The sequence below is a fragment of the Temnothorax nylanderi genome, unplaced genomic scaffold, assembly GCF_030848795.1.
Source record: "Temnothorax nylanderi isolate EJ_2023f unplaced genomic scaffold, tnyl_v1.0 TNYL_tig0007_pilon, whole genome shotgun sequence".
Classification (NCBI taxonomy): domain Eukaryota; kingdom Metazoa; phylum Arthropoda; class Insecta; order Hymenoptera; family Formicidae; genus Temnothorax; species Temnothorax nylanderi.
In genome coordinates this window covers 271,604-291,537 of record NW_027249069.1, presented here as the reverse complement: position 1 = coordinate 291,537, position 19,934 = coordinate 271,604, and the positions used below count along the sequence as shown (strand labels likewise).

General features: G+C 37.4%; 1 protein-coding gene across 5 annotated transcripts in view; it reads right to left on the bottom strand.

Moving 5' to 3' along the window:
• The window catches only part of LOC139780221 (TWiK family of potassium channels protein 7), a 203,389-nt gene extending 183,681 nt beyond the window's left edge, over window positions 1–19,708 (bottom strand). For 2 of the 5 annotated variants that reach the window (XR_011720187.1, XM_071718780.1), the window contains exon 1: window positions 16,972–18,832. The gene's annotated coding sequence lies outside the window, so the exon portion shown is untranslated. Of the gene's footprint in view, window positions 1–16,971; window positions 18,833–19,452 lie in introns of those variants that run through there. The other 3 variants (XM_071718755.1, XM_071718764.1, XM_071718771.1) reach the window with 3 other exon arrangements.
• Between the last annotated feature and the right edge of the window lie 226 nt (window positions 19,709–19,934).

Below are 19,934 nucleotides of genomic sequence, written 5' to 3'. Positions count from 1 at the left end.
AGCCAGCACGCGATCCAATCTCGGGCAAGAAAAAGAAGTCTTGGAGAGATATAATAGCATTTTGATTTCATCATGATACACTGATGGCGCGCTAAGATATGCTTTTATTTATGCATTTTTGATCACTTCTAAAAGAATTACAATCATTAATTATATTCTAATAGTATAAATTAACTGAGAGACAAATGCTACAAGTTGGCGCAGTGTGATTAATTGATCCTCTTATACAATTATCTGATTAATTCATAGTAAAGAGTATTGTTTAGAAATAGAATTACTGTAGTAGATTATACACTGAATTGTCTTTACTCTCCGGAAAGACAACATGGTAAAATCATTCTGAGGGATAATTTATTTTTAATCGACGAATGCAATTTCTTAAGACATGATTACCTTTCCTCATTTGGTCGTAAGTGCATTATCTTTTTGAGGCGTCTACGCAAGGTTGGTAGGCGAAAATTTTCTCGGGTACCGACCTCCGACTGAACGAGTAGGTTGGGCCAGACTCTAAAGAATGGCCATGAATGTAATGGAGGAGTGGCGCTTCGTTCCCGACTGTACGACCGGCGGTATGTTTTTCTCTGCTTTTCCCATCCTGCAAACCCGTGCTTACGTACGTATGTTGGTGCGTGTAGGACAGCTGGTTCGGTGGTGGTAAAGCCCGGTGACAGATGCGAGACATTTAGCAACGGTCCTGCCGGCGCGCACCAGCCCGTCTGACGCTTAATCAACCTAAGGTGCCGGAACATATTACGAGCAGAAAGCTATAGAGCTTTTATTACGTGCAAATCCTCGAACTTAGGCTACCCCTACACGTATAATAACCCGTAGTAACCAAGGAACGACCTACATGAGAGACCTAAATAACGGCCAGAGACGAACATATTACACGTCTTCGAGCTGATAAGTATAAGAGTAAAAGAAAAAAGGAATAAAACTAAAAGATTCTTGTAGTACATCCTTATATTGCAAGTTTTACAATTTCAAAAATCACGTTAAAATAATAAATAGATTTTAATACTTATTATGTTTTTATTACAAGCAATAATAATTATACCTTTCATATTGCACAATATGATTTTAATGTTAAAAAGAAATAGAAATGTAATTAATTGTGATATGAGAAGAGTTCCGTGTAACGAGATTCAATTTTTTAACATGAAATTAACATACTCGAGTTATGTTGCAACCAATTTTCGAGATAATCTCTTCCCCGGAGAATCACTCGCGGATACAGCTGCGCGAGTGGCCTGGAAATTCTCGTATTCCAGCACAAGGTTCGAGGCACGCGGTTCACAATGTAAAATATGACGGTGGCCATTATGCGTCCAGGAAGTTCAAAAAGAGCGGGTTCGCACTCTATTCCGTGGGATTTCAGTGCATAAAGCGGCAGTAATCTTTACGAATCTGATGCAATGCCGAACGGACGAGGATAGAATAATTTACTGCGAGTGAGATGATTCGTGGAAACGTGCTTGAGTAATAACATTGCCGTCAAGAAACCTCGAAATGACAACATCAAAAGAGACATATGGGGAATCACAAAAGTACTCGTTACCGTTATATTCGGGAGAGTATCAGACATTCCAGACTTCGCACCCGGAGCTTTCGAGATGATGCTCTTTTCATCAACGGAGCCGCCCCTTAGGAACAAATTTGCACGACATTTCGTTCCGAGTTTTAACCTCGTTTCGCTGAATTCTCCGTCTGTCGCGAATTCGTTTCTTACATAACGATAACGAACGGAGTGCGCAGACTGAGTATGTCTGTATTGCGTCAAATTAAGATATTTATTGCCGCCAAAGTGACAGTAATTTGAAGAAAACGCGCACTGACAAACTATTCGGCAAATGTCGTAATTGCTTACGCGACATTTCTGCGCAAAATCTATTTTGTATAAAACGCTAACTAATTGTTAGGAAAATAAATTAATTTAACTAACCACAAATTATTTTTTACTATTAACATTAGTTTTTACCCCGTATTTATTTTATTGTTACTCCACTACGCGTAAATTGTGCGGCATTATTTTTATCGACGATAATACACATTTATTTTAGTGATGTTCAAGACAATAATAAAAAAAATTAAATATTTCTCTACTTGTTCTTAAAAAAAATAGTAGAATTAATAGATAAATACTCCAATATTATACTTATATTATACGCTTTTTAAGAAGTTTACTAAAAATTGTAAATATAATTATTTCATTATTGATGAAGCTCTTTTAATATAAAAATTCTCCATTTACTTATAGCATAGGAAAATGAAAACTTTAGCATAGTATTCGAATTACTTGTAAATGCGAGGTTAAGTAAATAACTTACATCGAGTACAGAGCGTTAGTTTATCAAATCTATGCATTTCTTATAATTCATTTTGCCCGTATAAATAGAAACTTTCCAGCAAATGTCCCATTGCGCCAGCTAAATCTAAACGACAAAAGGTGAGACTCTCAAGAGTTGGCGGGAGAGGGTGGGAGGGAGAGGGAGAGGTAGAGGGAGAGAGAGAGAGAGAGAAGCGGGTGCGAGATAGACGGTATTCGAGTTAGTTGGAAGCTCCGCAGAAATGAATTGAATAATTTAGCGAGTCAGGATGAAGGGATAAAGCGAGTAAGCTCGAACGTGTCCTCTGGAAAGCCTCCGAAAATTCCATGGATGAGGTAGCCTCGGAAGCATTCCAGCTCGTCCCACGTCTTTCCGCGAACGCTCCAAGCATTTTCCACACACGTGCTACATTCGGGAGGCCGATCGTCGGGAAATAATTTGCGAACCGATGTTACAGGAATGACTGTTGGAATAAAAAGAAATTTCTCCCGCGTGAGAATCTCGCGGGAAGCGTGATATTCTTCTACGTCTATTTTACCAGAAATCTCGGTACTCGATTCCTCGTGTTTTTCTAAATTCGGCTCACATTTAAGTTTGCGCCAATTTATTTTTTTCTCTTTTTGAGGAAAATTCTGGGGTCCAGTATCTTTCGCGTCGTATTTGGCAGCGATTTACATTCTCTTTCCAATGCAAATTAAACTTTTACAATTTAAAAAATAAAAAGTTTTATCAATTCTATCAAATTTGCATAATTAAAAATATTCAGATAAGCTGTTTTCTAACAGGGGAACTAAGAATCATTTACGACATTCTTGATGCAAAATTCTGATAGCTGCGCTGGACATTTCGACAATAGCCGAGTCGACTTACCACGAGGTACAGTCGCATCTGAATTATGTATTTCGTTACCCTGAAACCACAAGCACCGTCGCGGTAACAATTTGTCAGCGGGAGATCCTGGAAGCTCTGTACTCGCTTATATAAGTGCACGCGTATTCGCACATATACACATGCATATATTATATACAAGAAGTGAGGAGGAGAAGGAGACAGAGTATAGTTAAACTTTCGTCCTCAACGGCTCGAAACTTCGAAGCAAGCACGAATCGTAGTAATAGTTTCAGCGAGTATAATTATGCTTCCTTTTCGGGATTAATATGCAGATAAAGCGGTCGTGATGGAGCCACAAGCTGGGTCTTACAAAGCTAGTATTGTCGATGATTTAATCGTGAGAATTCTATTTATAGCTATTAATCAGATAAACAAGCTCACTGTTAAAAATAAATTAAGTAAAAATAAAAAGATTAATAACATCAAAGGATTAATTCTCTTCTTTGCAAACGCATTTTATATCGAAGCTATTTTCATGGATAGATATATCCGAGCTATCGATCATATAAAAGGTTGAAGAAGAATATTAATAAATAATAAATATCCAATAATTACAAAAAATAATATTGTAACTCCACATGAGAAGTAAGGTAAACAGTCGTTACTAACGGCAATGTTCCAGTGCAAGCTGAATAAACGGCTATATAAAACGATTAAACGCACGATATAAAGAACGATATAAAAATATTTAACGACTAGTTGCAGAGAGAAGTAAAGCTGATTTCGTTCATGACGATGCAATTCTTCGCGTGTCGAATGCAGTTATATGACGGCACGATATACGACTGAAATTTTTATAGCCGTTCTTAGAAACCAATGCGATTGCATGCTAAAGGATATTTAACTTTCAATTTACAACGCAAATAGAGTTTTCACATATATTTTACGATAGACTTCATTTTTCGCTAAAATTGTTACTGTGTCTGATCTACGAAAACAAACCGTGATATTTCAAAATGTTCGGCTCGACATTATATAATGATTTTTAAATCATATATATAAATTTCGTTACATCTATTATTTTTCGTTTTTATATCTATTTTTTATTTTTATTACATTTATTATTTACTTCCTATTAATTTCAATATCTTATATAAAAATATGTAAAAAATGTAAAACATTCTGCATATTATGTTTTATTGCAGAATAATGTTTTATTTCCTCGACATAATGACATTAATAAAAATTAATCATCTTATGAATGATTTGAATTATTTGCAAAATTTCTACATTATTATTATCTATAAAATGTGTCTATTGCTGAGGCAATTACACTTCAAAGTACTAAACTTATTTAAAACTGATGTAAAATAAACGACGTTAAAAGTATGGATTAAAGCTTAGTAAGAATAAGTCAAAGGCTGACGAACCTAGAAGCATCGTGAAGTGGTAAAGAAGCAGACGATGTTGCAACACGCAAAGCGAAGCACTGGCGGCTCAAAAATTGGCGTCGAAGTCGATAGTAGACGATAAAACTTTAGCTCGAGGCAAGCACTGACGGAACTTCGCGCCATTAGATACTCTTGCAGTTCGAACAATAGATAGGAAGGGCTTCCATACACCAACTACTCTTTTCTTTTCTCGCATCCTCCCCTCGCTGCCTTTCGTCTTATGAAGTACTTTGTCCCTTGCGAACGCCGATAGCATTGGCTGCGCTCCCTTATTTATTTTCACCCTCCACGCCTTCGTTCCTTCTTTTTCCTCTTCTTCTTCTCTTTTTATTTCTTCTTTTTCCGCTACATTTTATATAGCTTTTTCTCTTATTTCTTAGAGATGTCGCAATCACCATACGAAGCCCAATATCTATTCGTAATAAAGCGAATTTCTCGGCGTATAGCATAACTTTTTCTGTAAAACTTGAAAATAAGTTTGCTTCCGATTTGATATCTGTGTTCTATCTATTCTCAATCATCTATATCACAGGCGTATATACACAACACATATGTAACACAACTTGTTCTATTTTTGTCACAAAAGTTCTTTATCTTTTTTTCTTAAATATTCTTGCTAATAATAATCATACGCAGTTTTTATCGAGCTTAATCGCATGCTGATCTAAATTGTATTACACGAACAAATTTATAAACAAGTAACATATCCAATTTACAAATTCACATGTCTCTCGCTTGCACGTCGTGTATATCTCATTTTACATGGTATATGACCGTGGTCGGCTAGAACATTAATAAATGTCCATCGTTCCCGTATATACATATGTATATAGTCTCCTGCCGCGCTTTGATCCTGCATCCTTTATCCTCTTCAACTCCCTCCGTCGCTTTATAGTATCTTTCTTTCTCCCGCTCCCCTTTTCTGCAACTACCATCTAGCACTATCGTCTTCCTCCATCGAGGTAGGTCACGTCTCTATTTTGTATTCCATCAAGCTCGCATCCATTCCGACGCCAAACAATGAAAAGCGTCCACGTCTGCTTCGCTATCACCCTCTCTTTTGGGCTCTCTTACACCCTGATGCGTCTCCGTAGGTCTGCTCTGCGAAGATCTCGGCGAATTCCTGAACGGCGTATAGTCGAAAAGCTCTCCACGTTTTCACCCTACATAGTCTTTCTCTCTTCCTTTCTCTCTCTGCTCCCTCCTTTCTTCCCCCTTCTCTCTCTTCCTCTCTTTCTCTCTCTCTCTCTCTCTCTCTTCACATCTTCCTTCCATCTCTTTCTCGCATTGCGCTATGCAAGAAAACGGATGTTTCGAGCTGGTACCAAAACGAGACGGCCTTTTATTCGTCGGCTCATCTCGATTTCAAATGCAAATGCATATACTGCGACGAAAGACGCGACTAAAGGGTTGGAAGGAATATATACCGCGGAACGGAGACTTCGCCGCGCCACGTTTCGCTATTTCGCATCCAATCTACCCTCCGGGCTGTTCAGGGCACTGGAATGTTTCGCGTTATCACGAAGTTCGATTCCTCTGCTCCGGACGCATCGCGTTCGCGTACACCATTGTGCTGAATAAGGGGAACTTTCATTAACCTTTCAAATGTAACACGCAGCTGTACAGAATATATTTCACAATCGATAGTTCAAGAATTCAGAACATTACGGAGAATCAAATTGCAAACTCAAGTAAGTTCTAACACCTATATAATTCCCGACAAAATAAACAAAAAGGTATAATTAAATGTAGTTAAAAAAAAGAATAAATTACGAAATATACACTGAAACAGTGTACTTCTTTACATTTTCCTCAAACGAAGTTATTTCGGAGCACGTGCCTATCACCATTACCAATGAAATAAAGCGAGCTCGAAATCGTTCCGAGATAAATCATGCCACTGTTAGCATCTCGCGAGATTTTATAGTTCCTCCGTAGCATCCATGCTATAACGTCCTTCCGCCCGCAGCATCTAACTTTTAACTGCCTCGACAAACTTCCCTTCCTGGTTAATCCTCGCGATAACGCCGCCGAATCGTTACCTGCCACTTTCAACTTTTAGGTACTAATAACCTCATCCCATCTACAGAACGTCATCATTAAGAATTATGTCTTTGCCATTGAAAAACTGGAAATTCCAAAATGATTTTTACTACAATGCTTCTTTCGTCGAATCGTTCGCCATTTATTATTAATCGCACGATTGTCTTTCATTAACTAAAACTTCGAATAAGTGTACGCTCAAATAGAGACAACGACTGAAAAAACTGTTAACGTATACACTACGCAAGCACGAAGGAAGGTAAGAGTCCGCATTTATCGTGGCAATAAAAATTCCTCCATTTTTATCGTTGTCAGTCGCTCTTCCTAATGGCGAGCGAGCTACGCGATTCGCCAACCTCGTTCTTCCTCTCCCTGCACGTTCTTCTTTCCCTCAACCGTTTTTCTGTACGAAGTATCGCTACGGGAAAGGATCCGGTAACCGCCGGTATGCAACGGTAAATGTATGCTGTATGTAAATGTTATCCGAAGCCAACGGTAATCTGGAATTTGCTTCGCAGACGTGTACATTTCGTGGTGGTTCGAGGGTAGCCGCGATGTCGGCGATGGAGGTTTACGAAGGGCAATCGACAGTCACGAACAGAAATCGAAATGGAGACGGATGGGCGTGACAGAAATAGGAATCCTATCGATAAGTTTATATCATCCAAATTAATCACGAGCTAAGAATCAATCCTTCCCGGCGGCCTTTTAAGTGCTAAAGCAGCATATAATATTAGAATACTGTTCTCAACGTACATTTATGCAAATTCTTTAAAATTTTTCTTCATATATACGAATAATGAGAAACAGACTTTGTTTGTCGATAAGATGTACTCGTAGTAAAATTTTAAAATATAGAAAATATTATTAAGAAAATAGTTAAGAAAAAATTTAAATAAAATTTATCACAAAATAAACTACCAGATATATCTTTCTAAATCTTTGTCATAATTGGCTGATACCGTAAGCATGATATTCTTGGATCGAACATTTTACGAGCAACAATGAAACCACAAAGAGCATGCGGATAAACTTATCGACCTTTAAGGAACAGAAAAGTTAACAATACACCACGTTTTCTGGATGCATCAGGCATAGAAAGAAATTTCTCTCGCATGAATGCTCCAACAAAGAGTAAAAGACGGCAGGAATAGGAGAAGAGTTGAGAATCGCTGGGACGTGGAATCGGAAAAATTGTGCCGAGTGCGCAAAGAGGAAGGCTTCTTTGACTCCACCTCTCTTTTCAGTTTGAGGTTGGCAAGCCCTTGATTGTCCGCGAGGACTCTTCAAGTTTGCTAGGCTATATTCAAAAATAGACTCCAGTCCGGAGCCAATTTGAACGCTCTAAAAAATCGCTAGTTATATTTCGCGGATTAGCTGTATAACTAAAACAAATTTTAGATATGTTTCCGTTGTCTTTCCAAAGTCAACATTCAATAGAGTAATTATTTCCACGCGAATAAAGTGCAAACAAAACATATTGATTTCTCAGACATTAATGAGCAATAGTAAAGATCAACATAATTTGCAAGCAGATCACTGACAGTGTATGTTTAACAAATTTCAATCGTCCAATGCCATTAGATCCGCTATTTATTGAGTACGATTACGCGAAGATAAGCGTAATCGCCATTGAAAAGTACATTAGCGCGTAATGAGAGACACCGTACGCGTGGATGCAATTTCGATGCCGCTGCAATGCGACTAACGCAAAATCATGCGCGTATATCGCTCTGCTTTAGAACACCCGCTAAAATTGCGGTCGGGCCGTAATAAAGTTACGAGAACCTACGTGTGCGGCACGGCGTAATTGAAAAGTTCTCTATCTAGACGTAAACAGAGCCACAAAACATTCCGTTCACACACGCGACTGCAAGTATTTTCGTCCATTGTATAGCTTGCGACTTCTATTACTGTTCGCGCACGGCGCGAAACGAAATTTCCTAAAAATAAGAAAACTGCGACCACACATATCATTATTCGTTAATAAGTGAACTGTATAAGGGTAAAACGGAAAGTTTCGAAAGATTAAATCAAATCTCGTCAGTCGCACAAACGCGTCGGGAGAAGTCGTAGAACTTACATTACGGATCGCGTGTATAAGAGAATGATGCGAAATTCGACTAAACCGTCATCCATTACAAACTTCTAATGAGCCGCCGTTTCAGTGATACGACTGTCAATATTGGACGACATTACCAACGTAACGTAACTATACACGACACGAGTGATACTATACACGTGTGCACATATCAGGAGTAACCAACTTAAAGCAAACGTATGACACGAGGTCTGACAATAAAGTTCGCGAACTCGTCACGGTGCGATTGCTACATACCTTATTACTGATTATCACTGTAGTCCCCTTCAAAGTGGTCGCCTTGGGAAGCTACACACCGATGCCAGCGCTTTGTCCACTCTTCAAAGCAGTTTTGGAACTGTGTTATAAAATGGCCTTCAGAGCCGTCGTGTTACTCTAAATTTAATGTCATTAAAGTCATCAAAGTGCGTTCTACTTTCAATGTTTCCTTTATCTGTGGGAATAAAAAAAGCCACACCGAATCGGGCCCCGTGTAACTTTTTCTTATTCCCAATAAAAAAAACATTGAAAAAACACTTTGATGTTAATGAAATTAAGAATAACACAAAGAATAACTGCTTTGAAGGGTAGACAAGGCGCTGGTATATAGCTCGGTGTATAGCTTCCTAAGAGGACTACTTGACCACAGTGATAATTAGGAATAAGGTATGTAACAATTGTACCATGACAAACTTCATTGTCGGACCTCGTAATATGCACGAACGCAATCGTATGCTGCGGGTCGTTATTGCGTAAGTGTACCTAACCCAGTTGCCGATCCGTACAGTTTGTTCCGCACTCATTCAACGGCATTGCGTATCGCGTTGCTCCGAAATACGTCCGGCATACAAATAAAGTTTCCGGGCACTGAGCTCTTCAATTCGCCGCCATTCGAAGTCAAACATGAGCGGCAGCTTTAATAATATTCCTCGAGAACGAACCGCGCGCGGCTTTTGCGGCGCGGATAAACAAATAAAAGTTTCCGGAATACACTGAGGCAGTCCGAGCACGAGACAATGCTATCGCTGGATAACTCGCAGAAATTGAGAGAAGATTCTGCGGCGCATCTATAAAGGCTGCACCTCTCTCGCTGCAGTCCTTTGCAACGAACCCCTATGCCCTCGTCGTCGTTGCGGCGAGGAATTTATTTTCGCGCAGTCCCAAGATATGTACCTGCCGTGAAGAGGATTACCAGATCTTAGATGAATACGCCGTGCACCGAGACTCAGAATTTAACAAAAGCCGAGCTTACGTTGGTATCTGATAATAACATTGTATGGTACAAAGGGATCATATTGAAATCACCGACAAAGGTTCTCTCCGACAATGTTTTCACCAAAATTATTTTGCCCGACATCGCCCGAATTTGACGATATGCATTCACCGTCATATACATTCACCGACTTTTGTCATAGACAGTATATATTTTCATCCAATGTTTTCATTCAATTACTAGAAGGGTTACTTTATTTATTGTAAAAATCTGATTAAACGAGCAATAAATTCATTATCTATACGATAGAATAATTTCACTTTTTCTGCAGAAATTTTGCTCTTAAATCTTAAAAAAAAAAATACTTTTATGATGCACACGAAAATCTATGAATATGTATGAATACATATTGTTGATCAAACTCGGTATCGATCGAACTCAGTGTTGATGAAATAATATCGGTGAAACTATTGTTGCGGCAAAATCTTTGTCGGTGAATTCAACGTAACCAAGTACAAAGAGAAGCTAACAAGTATAAAAAAATATTTAAAAATGTGGTCGTGTACATCAATACAAAATGATTGATCATACATAGAAAAGCAATGAAAACTAACTAAAATTAACGAGTCAAGTTAAATATACCAGTTTACTTGAATAAATATTTTTCATTTTACACCTGCTAATAGCATAACTAAAAAACAACATTAGCAACGCAATCTGAAAAACCCTACCTGCGCAAAATAACATACTGAATTTTAAAAAGAGTTATCTTCTGCTCTCTAAGATATGCGCAAAAGACGCAGACTACATTAGATATTCGATTTCATTTCTTACAATTCGAAAGCGTACTCAATTTTCCCGATGCGACGCGCTGAGAATATGAAATGCTCTTATTCTGCTAGTTTACGACTAGAATAAACGTGTATGTAGAACCAACATATAACATAGTAGTTTGATTAATAATTTTTTCTGTGAATGTGATGTATTTAATAAAAATAATTTGACTAATACACGATTTGTACGAAGGTACATTATTTTATTTGCATGGAATGACATAGAGTTACTTTGTAACACAAGTAAAGTGGAATGACTAAATTTACTATATATACACTTTTAAAAAAATATAATTTAACAATGTAGAATATTTTATAATGTTTAATTACATTTTAAAGATTTCCTTAATACCTTAATATATTCATCTAACAAAGGCATTTTCAAAAAGATATTAGTGATTCCATGTGTACGGTAATTACATGAAAAGAGAATAAACGTTAACGAATCGTAAATTCGATTGCAATGTTCATTAGTGATAATTGAATTCGAGACTGAATTTTACCTTTTGTGAAGACTGAATTTTACGCATATCGTTAATCGCCTATCGATGAGAAATAAATGCAAGAACAGTGCCAAACAATTTATGATTATATTAAAATAGAAATGTGTAAGAATGTTTAAATAAAATGTGATTTTTACAATCTATCTTTAAACATTGAAAGCGATAAGAAGAAGAAAATGTTCTCTATCGTCACATGATAGCGCGATTCGAAAACTTAACTCCTACTAAAGTTAAGAAGCAGTAATGAATCACTTCAAGAAACTACCAAGGTCCTGATCCACGGAACTAAATCTCCGTTACGAGTTTTCGAGTCGCAAGATCCCAATAACTGACAGCACGAAAAAGTAGGAAAAACGGGAAAACAAGTGAATGTGAACGCCCGTCTTTCCGGAGAATCATTTGACGAGCGAACAAATATACTCCTCTGCCGGGGGTGGAATGCTCGCCAACAGAAAATTTTAAAAAAATTGCACGCTTGCACTTTTTTAATTAAATTTGCCGCCGGTCAGCTTTCCCGACAAACGCGTGCGAAAGCCGCCGTCGTGGCCACGCGGTGGACTTGGAAACTTTCTGGAATTTAATCCGCATCCTGAGCAACCTTTTCGGGAGAAAAAAATATTATCACTCCAAAGTGCAAATTCGCAGAGCATAAGGTAAAACAAAAACGGCAGATCAAAAAATTCGCCAAAATATATATAGATTTTTTTATAGTTCACGTGTCCCTCCCCCCCTCCCTCATCTAGCAACAAATAACGGTAGAACAACTTAAAATAATACAGTCGCAGTTTACTTTTCGTGTTTTAAATACATATAGCTGATCAAAAAGCAGCTGCTGACAAACAATAGCTAACATCGTCAGAAATACCGTAAAGTGTTTCGGCCACAGATTCCTTGAAAGGTACTAAAGAGCTTTAGACACGTGTGAAGACGAATTGTAAAAATCTTCAGGTAAATGTTCCGGCAGTAGACAGTTCTCTCGCAGATAAACGGAAGGGAGGTTAGAAGGAAAAAGTGATGCCTCGCCATGGAATAGCGATGAAAGTCGGGAAGTTAAGCGCCTTATGGGATTCTACGAGTTCGAAGTGTTTCGTGTGAAAAGTGCCTTCTATGCCGACGTGCCTCGTGTGCGGAGATGCGCGAAAATGCGCCATTGATTTTTATCCGTGAGAAGTAGGCTTTCGTGAACGGCTACGAAAGGAGGAATGAGAGGCGGAGGAATATCGTGATAGGTAAGCAGGTGCACATTCTGACGCAAGGATGGCGAAAATAAGGACACGATAAAGAAAAGCCGTCTCTTCTTCCCGCTCCTCGTGACGGCAAACATCCATCCCGTCGTAAATAATTCACGTATGCATGTCTATGTGTGTTTGCGTCATCTTATAAAAATTATATTTAGAAACATATTTCATGCTTGTGTTTTTCGTGCAATATTTATCGCATCAAGACGGCACTGATAGTAAGTATTTGAATGCAAACGATCTTCTGAATATTCCACGTTAGTTCCTTCCTGTGAAAACGGTATAGATAGTAAATTATTTTGTTTGTCACAAAATTGTGGATAGCTGCGTGCAACTTTTATATTTTCTACATACATTTCACCGATAACATCCGACGTACGATCAAACGGAATCACACGTATCAGCCATTTTTTTCACATGTATTGACCATTACTCGAAAGTTTGGTCACGAGATTTTCTACAAACAGTTTTACAAAATATTTTACGTGGTCAAACACACGCTCACGTGTGTTTCGGTCACTCGTCCGAAAAAAGTCCGTTTAAAAAATGGATAGATGTACATAGCTGCACGATACGCGTTCACCAATCAAATTAACCCGTGCTCTTACGCGAATTATCTTTTTTAACCGTGTATTTTTTTTTGCTTGTCCTCTTTGTTTTGACCTCCACGCTTCACGACGCTCCCTTATTCCGCGCGAACAGCTCGCTCGGGACAACGTGATCGGAATGCTCATTGGTAATTCAGATCTGTCGCGGCGCGGACGTGTTCCTAACAGTGTGTGACGGAGGGGGATAAAGATAGCAGGCCTTCTAAAGTCCTACAAAGGCTTACTCCAAAAGTCATTCTTGCGACAGAACTGGCGAAGAGGGTCCGCGGGGCGGTTAGCTGGATTGAACTGAATAAAATATCGCTTTGATACTTAAGCTCTTGCACACGAAATTGTTTCGCTACTAAAATGTACGTAAATATTGCTCTCCAAAAGAGTACATATCACTTTCTTATCGCTTGTATTGGAATAAAGAATAAATTTACTCACACACATATACATACACACATATAAATCTATTTTTTTCTGCGATGATTCAAATACTGATTATCTAATCCTATTTTTCTAAACGTTCATTCGATCTGTTCGTGTTTTCAACGACTTAATATTTCTCTCACATGCAATGTACACATTAGGCAGCAGTTTCGACGCAAAAATCTGAAAATCGCAAAATAAGCATGACTCGCGGCGACTGAAAATATTCACGCGCGCGGTGGTGATTCGATGATGGAGGGAAACGCGCCACGTGGTAAATTTGAAAGCGGCATCAATATTTTCACTCCTGTTGGGAGACCCATAGATTTAGGATCCGGAAAGTCGGGACATCTGGTATTTTATATTAAAAGTCTCTATCCCACGTCACCCCAGTATTCTTGTGCTACCACGGCATCCTTGCTCGGATATGGTTGCGCGGCGTGCGTGAGAGACGCGGCATTATATGCGTCTCTACCCGAGAACTTCTCCGGAAATCTGATTCACTTTCCGAAGCTCTCCAAACGCGAGAAATATGCGTGCCACACGTGCGCACGTCATTAGATTGATATTTATGGGACTTCATAATTGTTTCTGAAATATCTGTCATCTAAATTGACATTCGATCTCGCGATTCTCGTATTCCCTACGGGTAATAAACGAAGTTTATACGACCGTTTCATATATATGCATACTGTTTACGCATAGCTGAAATCCAAACATATCTCGGATTGCATTTCCATTTCCTAGAGAATTAAAATTTACAAACAAAATTTCAACAGATGGGCTCGTCATATACGTAAAGCAATTACTTGCGCAGGAAATATTACTGTATAAGCGGAAGCTTATATTTCGCATAAAAAACACATCCTTTAATTGCTACAAAATCCAAATATAAAGATATATGTATCTCAATTATTCATCTTCTACCAAGAATGAACATATATCTATCAATCAATATTTTTTTCATACAGAATTTGATCTTAAATCTTTTGTTCTTTTCAATAATAATTAGTATTCGTTTCGGTAATTATACACACTTGCAGTTACTCTCAAATAAATATTAGAAAGGTGCAAATAGAACGGCGTATTCAAAATATTTCTTATTAATGATAAGCGACTCGAAAATTATATTATCCTAATATAGCGTTGATATATCGGAGCTGCATTGGAATCGCACGATAATCGGAGTTAAATTCCAGACACGGCGGAAATAGGCTATGCTATATTCGGAAAGTACAAATCTGAAGAGCAAAGCACTTCGTGGTCGTGCTTGCCGACGCCATTCTCCGTCGTACGGAACGGCGTGGAAATTCAAAAGCGCATGTTTGTCGTCCACTCGGCGAACCCTTCTGGAAATTGGCCCGGTGTCACCGGAGAATTTCAGTACCCTCTCTTGTGTGGTCCTGTCCACGCGGGACGCAAGAGAATCCAGTAAAATTAAATCAAGGAGCTTTCGTCCTCTTGCTCGTCGGAAAGCCGCGGGACAGCTATTACACTACGTACTTTGTAATAGCGTGTGCATATACATATATATATATACATATATATATATATATATATATATATATACACGTGTGTATATATATGTGTGTGTGTGTGTGTATATACACGTATAACCGCCGAGCAATAACTGGCATTTAAATGTATCAATATCCCAAGAATCACGGTACATGCCCCGCCCAATTTCGATAAACGAATATTTTTAAAAATAAATATGATATCTCTACATTAATTTCGATCTTGCATTGTATAATGCATAAAGGTAATTTAAATATAAAGCGAATTATTTCACATAAATGTTAATTTCATACAGATCTCATGTACCTAAATAAAATAATCTCGAAAAATATATAATTTCTTCCAATCAACAGCCTTCAAGAGTTTTCATAAATTTCCCCGCATTGTTGGAGCGCACTCGCGCTTTTAAGCAGTATTGTAAATCTTTGGAATCTAGGCCTCTTTAACATCGCCCTATTTTCAGGAAACGGTAGAATGGATGCCGTAAGGTATATCCGTTGGACAGCTTCCAGTACGCGGCTGCAGCAGCTTTAGGGTCGAAATATCGCGACGGTTGTGGGGTTAGTATTACTGATATTAGCGTCGCCAGTAACTCTTTCGAAATAGCCTTGGCACATACCAAGCCCGTGTTAACTTCTTCCTTTTCTTGAATCACGCCTTGTATTACGGCTCCCATTCTCGCGCATTCTTTAACGGCGGTACTATCGCGACGGTTAAATTTGATTAATCACATATTTCACAGGTGGACAACACACGGATATGGCTGCTATTCTAAAGCCCATTGAATTTCTGTTGCATTGCGTGCCTTCTATTAATTAATTATATTGTTCTCTCGCTGAATAACAACCGATACCATATTGAAATATAAAATCCATGCAAAAAATTTATAAAAGATTTCGAAACAATGATGTATGACTGATAAACAATGTAGCTGCAGAGTTAATACATCTTCGAAAAATACGCCAAAAATGAAGTTTTCCTATATGCCTTACTGGACACCGAACGGACGCATTTTTTTTTTAAATTGACATCGATGTACGGGCCGTCGATCTTTTTTCAGATTCCGTTTCGCCACATCGTACATCAATGGAAAAGAGATTGGGGACGAATACCGTCGAGCTCGATTCTGCGCTCGTCACTTTTTCTATTTACTTTGGTTTTTTTCCGAAATCGTACCCCTATAGCTTTATATCTTTCTTATATTTAATATATACTTACTATTTCAATAACAATGCATGAAGGTACATGCTCGCTATGGATATCTGCGCGTAACAATAAAAGTCAGAATTTTGTCACATATATGTTAACTGAATTTCGTCCTTGCAAGTTTAGACTTGTTATAATAAACGAAATAATATATTAAGATACTATTATAAAGAAATATTAATAAATTATATATTCTTTTTGATATTCTTCACGTACAAAAAATATGCCAAGCTAATATAAATTATTCAGCGGGAAAAGTATAGATCAAGTTAAGATAATTAAAATATGAATTTACTTATATAACTACTTATGCTTCTATCGTTATTTTCCGTAAAAATTCTTTGCATACCTACGTTTTATGCTTAAAAAAACATCACTTTAGTATTAGATATTCTTACGCATAAAAAACATTTCCTTTATAAACAAGATCATAAATTACTTCTTCGTAATATGATTATACCGAAAATATAATGCGACATTTATATACGCTTGCTAATATACAAGAAAAATTGTTCTTTTTATATAAGAGCTAAAGTATTCAGTATTTCACAATATGACATATAAACTTCTGAAGAATTCGTTCCGTGTTATTATAAAAGTTATATTTTATAATATATTAATTGTAAACAATTGTGCGTAATTGTAAATAATAAATAAATCATAAGATTGCAAAATCAATCTTTACATTAGCCGTAAACAAACTCACCAACTGTCGAAGTCCAAACGGAGTTGCAGCAATTACGAATATACTTGGCAGTTTTATTAGCAGCACCGTCTCGAAACTATCTTGAGGTCTGAAAAGGTGACGTGTTTTCGTCAATTAACAATTCTAGAAACGAAACGGGATGCAAATTAGCTCAACGCACTTTACACTAACACGATGTCACTAGCACGCTGTCTTGTTGACGAAACTTATCACGTTCATTTCCACATATCACCATAATTCTGTCATAATATTTTATATCATATAATATTCATCCTCAATGTCTGTCATTAATAGCACATAAGAACCACGCATCAACCTCGAATATTTATGTATTGTATATATATTTTTTCGTTTTAATGTTCCTAGAATGGGGATTATAAAACCTGTATACAAGTACATACATAAATTTAAACACGAGATATCTATTATATTATTAAATTATAGAGTTGATTATGTTATTGATGTTATCACCTTGTTTATGTCTAAATTAATATTCTCTCTCTCTCTCTCTCTCTCTCTCTCTCTCTCTCTCTCTCTCTCTCTCTCTCTCTCTCTCTCTCTCGAATGTAACCCAAGTTCTACAAGCGAAATAGTAATCAATACCGGCTAACGCAATCTACTTCGCTGCAAATATATTCGTTGCTTTCTCGCATTTTTTCTAACGAGATAAATTATACCAATGATATAAGACGTGAACTGAATATATCTTATTGATCCTCATTGATCAAAAATATTCTTAAATTGAAACACGATATTGCGCAAAGACACCGTTTATGTTGTAACGTTCGCGTTGAGAGATTCAGATTACCTCTGTAATATTATCGTCCAATATAATCAACCATTACAATCGTTGAGCTTCCAACTACCTATAAACACAAGCTCTTTTTATTGGTTATCGGCCGCGGTCTCTTTCGCCCTTACACGCGAGCCCATTCACTGTGTAACAATGTCGGGTAGACGGTTTAATTGCGAATTATCGAGCCATTGCGAAATTCAATTGCCGTGTAGACTCTGCTCACGAGTCTCGCCCGCACGCGTCGCACACAGGTGAAATCGTGCGTGCAAAACGCCTCGCCGATGCTCAACGCGTGTCCATATGATCTTTCGCATTTTCATGATGGAGAATTTGGTTTAATAAACATGCATTTTATCGTCACTCGTAGATACACACGTCCAGTTTACGCAACATGAAACACGGGAGATGCGTTGAACGTTGTTATTTTATCTCGCGCCGCGCCGCGATGAAGTTCTTCCCGTACTATATATTTGTAGTGTTAAAAGTATGAAAATAATCGTGATATTTATAATTTATCGCAAACAGATCTTTAAAAATTATAGCAACAAATAACAGTCCACTTGTATTATTTTATGCCACTACCTTGTCCTATAGTACAGCGATAATAATGCGAGACCTTTTTAGTAAATTATCTCATTAACCTACGGATTAAATTTCAATTTTCGTAATGATGAACTGCGTCGAAAATATTATTTCCAGATTAGACAGCAAAATTTTCCAGAATATTCTCTTCGGATTTCCGCAATTAGAAAATAGAAAACAAATTACAAATGCATGCGAGGCAAAGAATATTTTATTTTAAATTAAATATTTCAAAAGAATTTTAAATATTAAATGGTCGGGAGAAAAACATTTTCATTAAAATGTTTCGTTAAATTAATTTTCTCTTAATTTAACTTAACAAAACTGTTTAAATAATTTGTCGAAAAATTCAAAGTTTCTGATAAACATAGCAAGCGTTATAAATATTTTATTTTATAATTTACCCTATTCAGAGTATAGATATTTTTTATATATGTTCTGTATTTTCAATAGTTCAGTCACGTTAACACGAAATCTATTATTTTATTTCAATTATGATTATTATAGTAATTTAAATACAGTAACCACTTTCATTAATTACTTGCCATGTATAATACTAATTAAAATATACTTTTGAATAACTTACAAAAAATCGATTAATTAATTTATAAAATATTAAAATTTAATATTCTGATAATTAAAACGACTAAAAATATTTCCGAAATGCGGTTTAATATGACTAATTAAACTGAAATTAATGCGCTGGATAAACTATTAGTTCAGTCTTTTATTAAAGATATATATTTTTTAAATAAATTCTAAATCAACAATTGAATACGACAAATATCCTTATAAAAGATTAATTCTTCGTTAATTTCATATATACTGCACACAGTATTTGCCGTGCATTGATCTAGAAGCAACGACCTCTAATCCCGGATGATTAATTAACAACAAGACATCAACCTCGCAGGATCAAATAGCTTCGATCTTGTTGAATTTCAAATATTAAGCCTGTAAACGGTTGGAATAATAAAATATGATAAATCTGAGCTTTCTCTTCTACGTTCGCACGAAATCTCAATTGGTCAAAGCACTTTCGAGTTTTTCACTATCTCATATCTCGCTATAAAAGACACTGTAGTCAAAATAATCCAACCAACCCGAATCCCAAAAACGCTTCGGCACTCAGTTCCACGAAACCTAATAAGATGAAGCTACGAGAGAACGCAGCGGCGATCGATGAGCTCCAAAAAGTTCGCTGGCGATCTCGCGATCCCGATCGATCCCGACCGTTCACTCGTCATTCTCGCGGGAAAGGCGCATCAATCGATTGCTGCACGACCATCACGCGCGACGATATACACACGCGTTCGTCAGAGATACACGCGCTGCCGCGAACCCGCGAAGTGCTCGCGATCGACGCAAAAGGACGAATGAGCGGAAGCTCTGCGCTTGAAAGCTCGCAAGCCCCACCGCCCTTTCGGCGCTTGCGGACTGGAGCAAACTTGACCGATCGTGAGCGACTGACGCCGAGGGTGCACGAAGAGCAATGAACGGGGGGGTTTGACATATCGCTGCAAGATAATTAATCGGTGGAAATATAATGCCTGATCAAGAGTGCAAAGCTCTCGCTTTTTTTCTC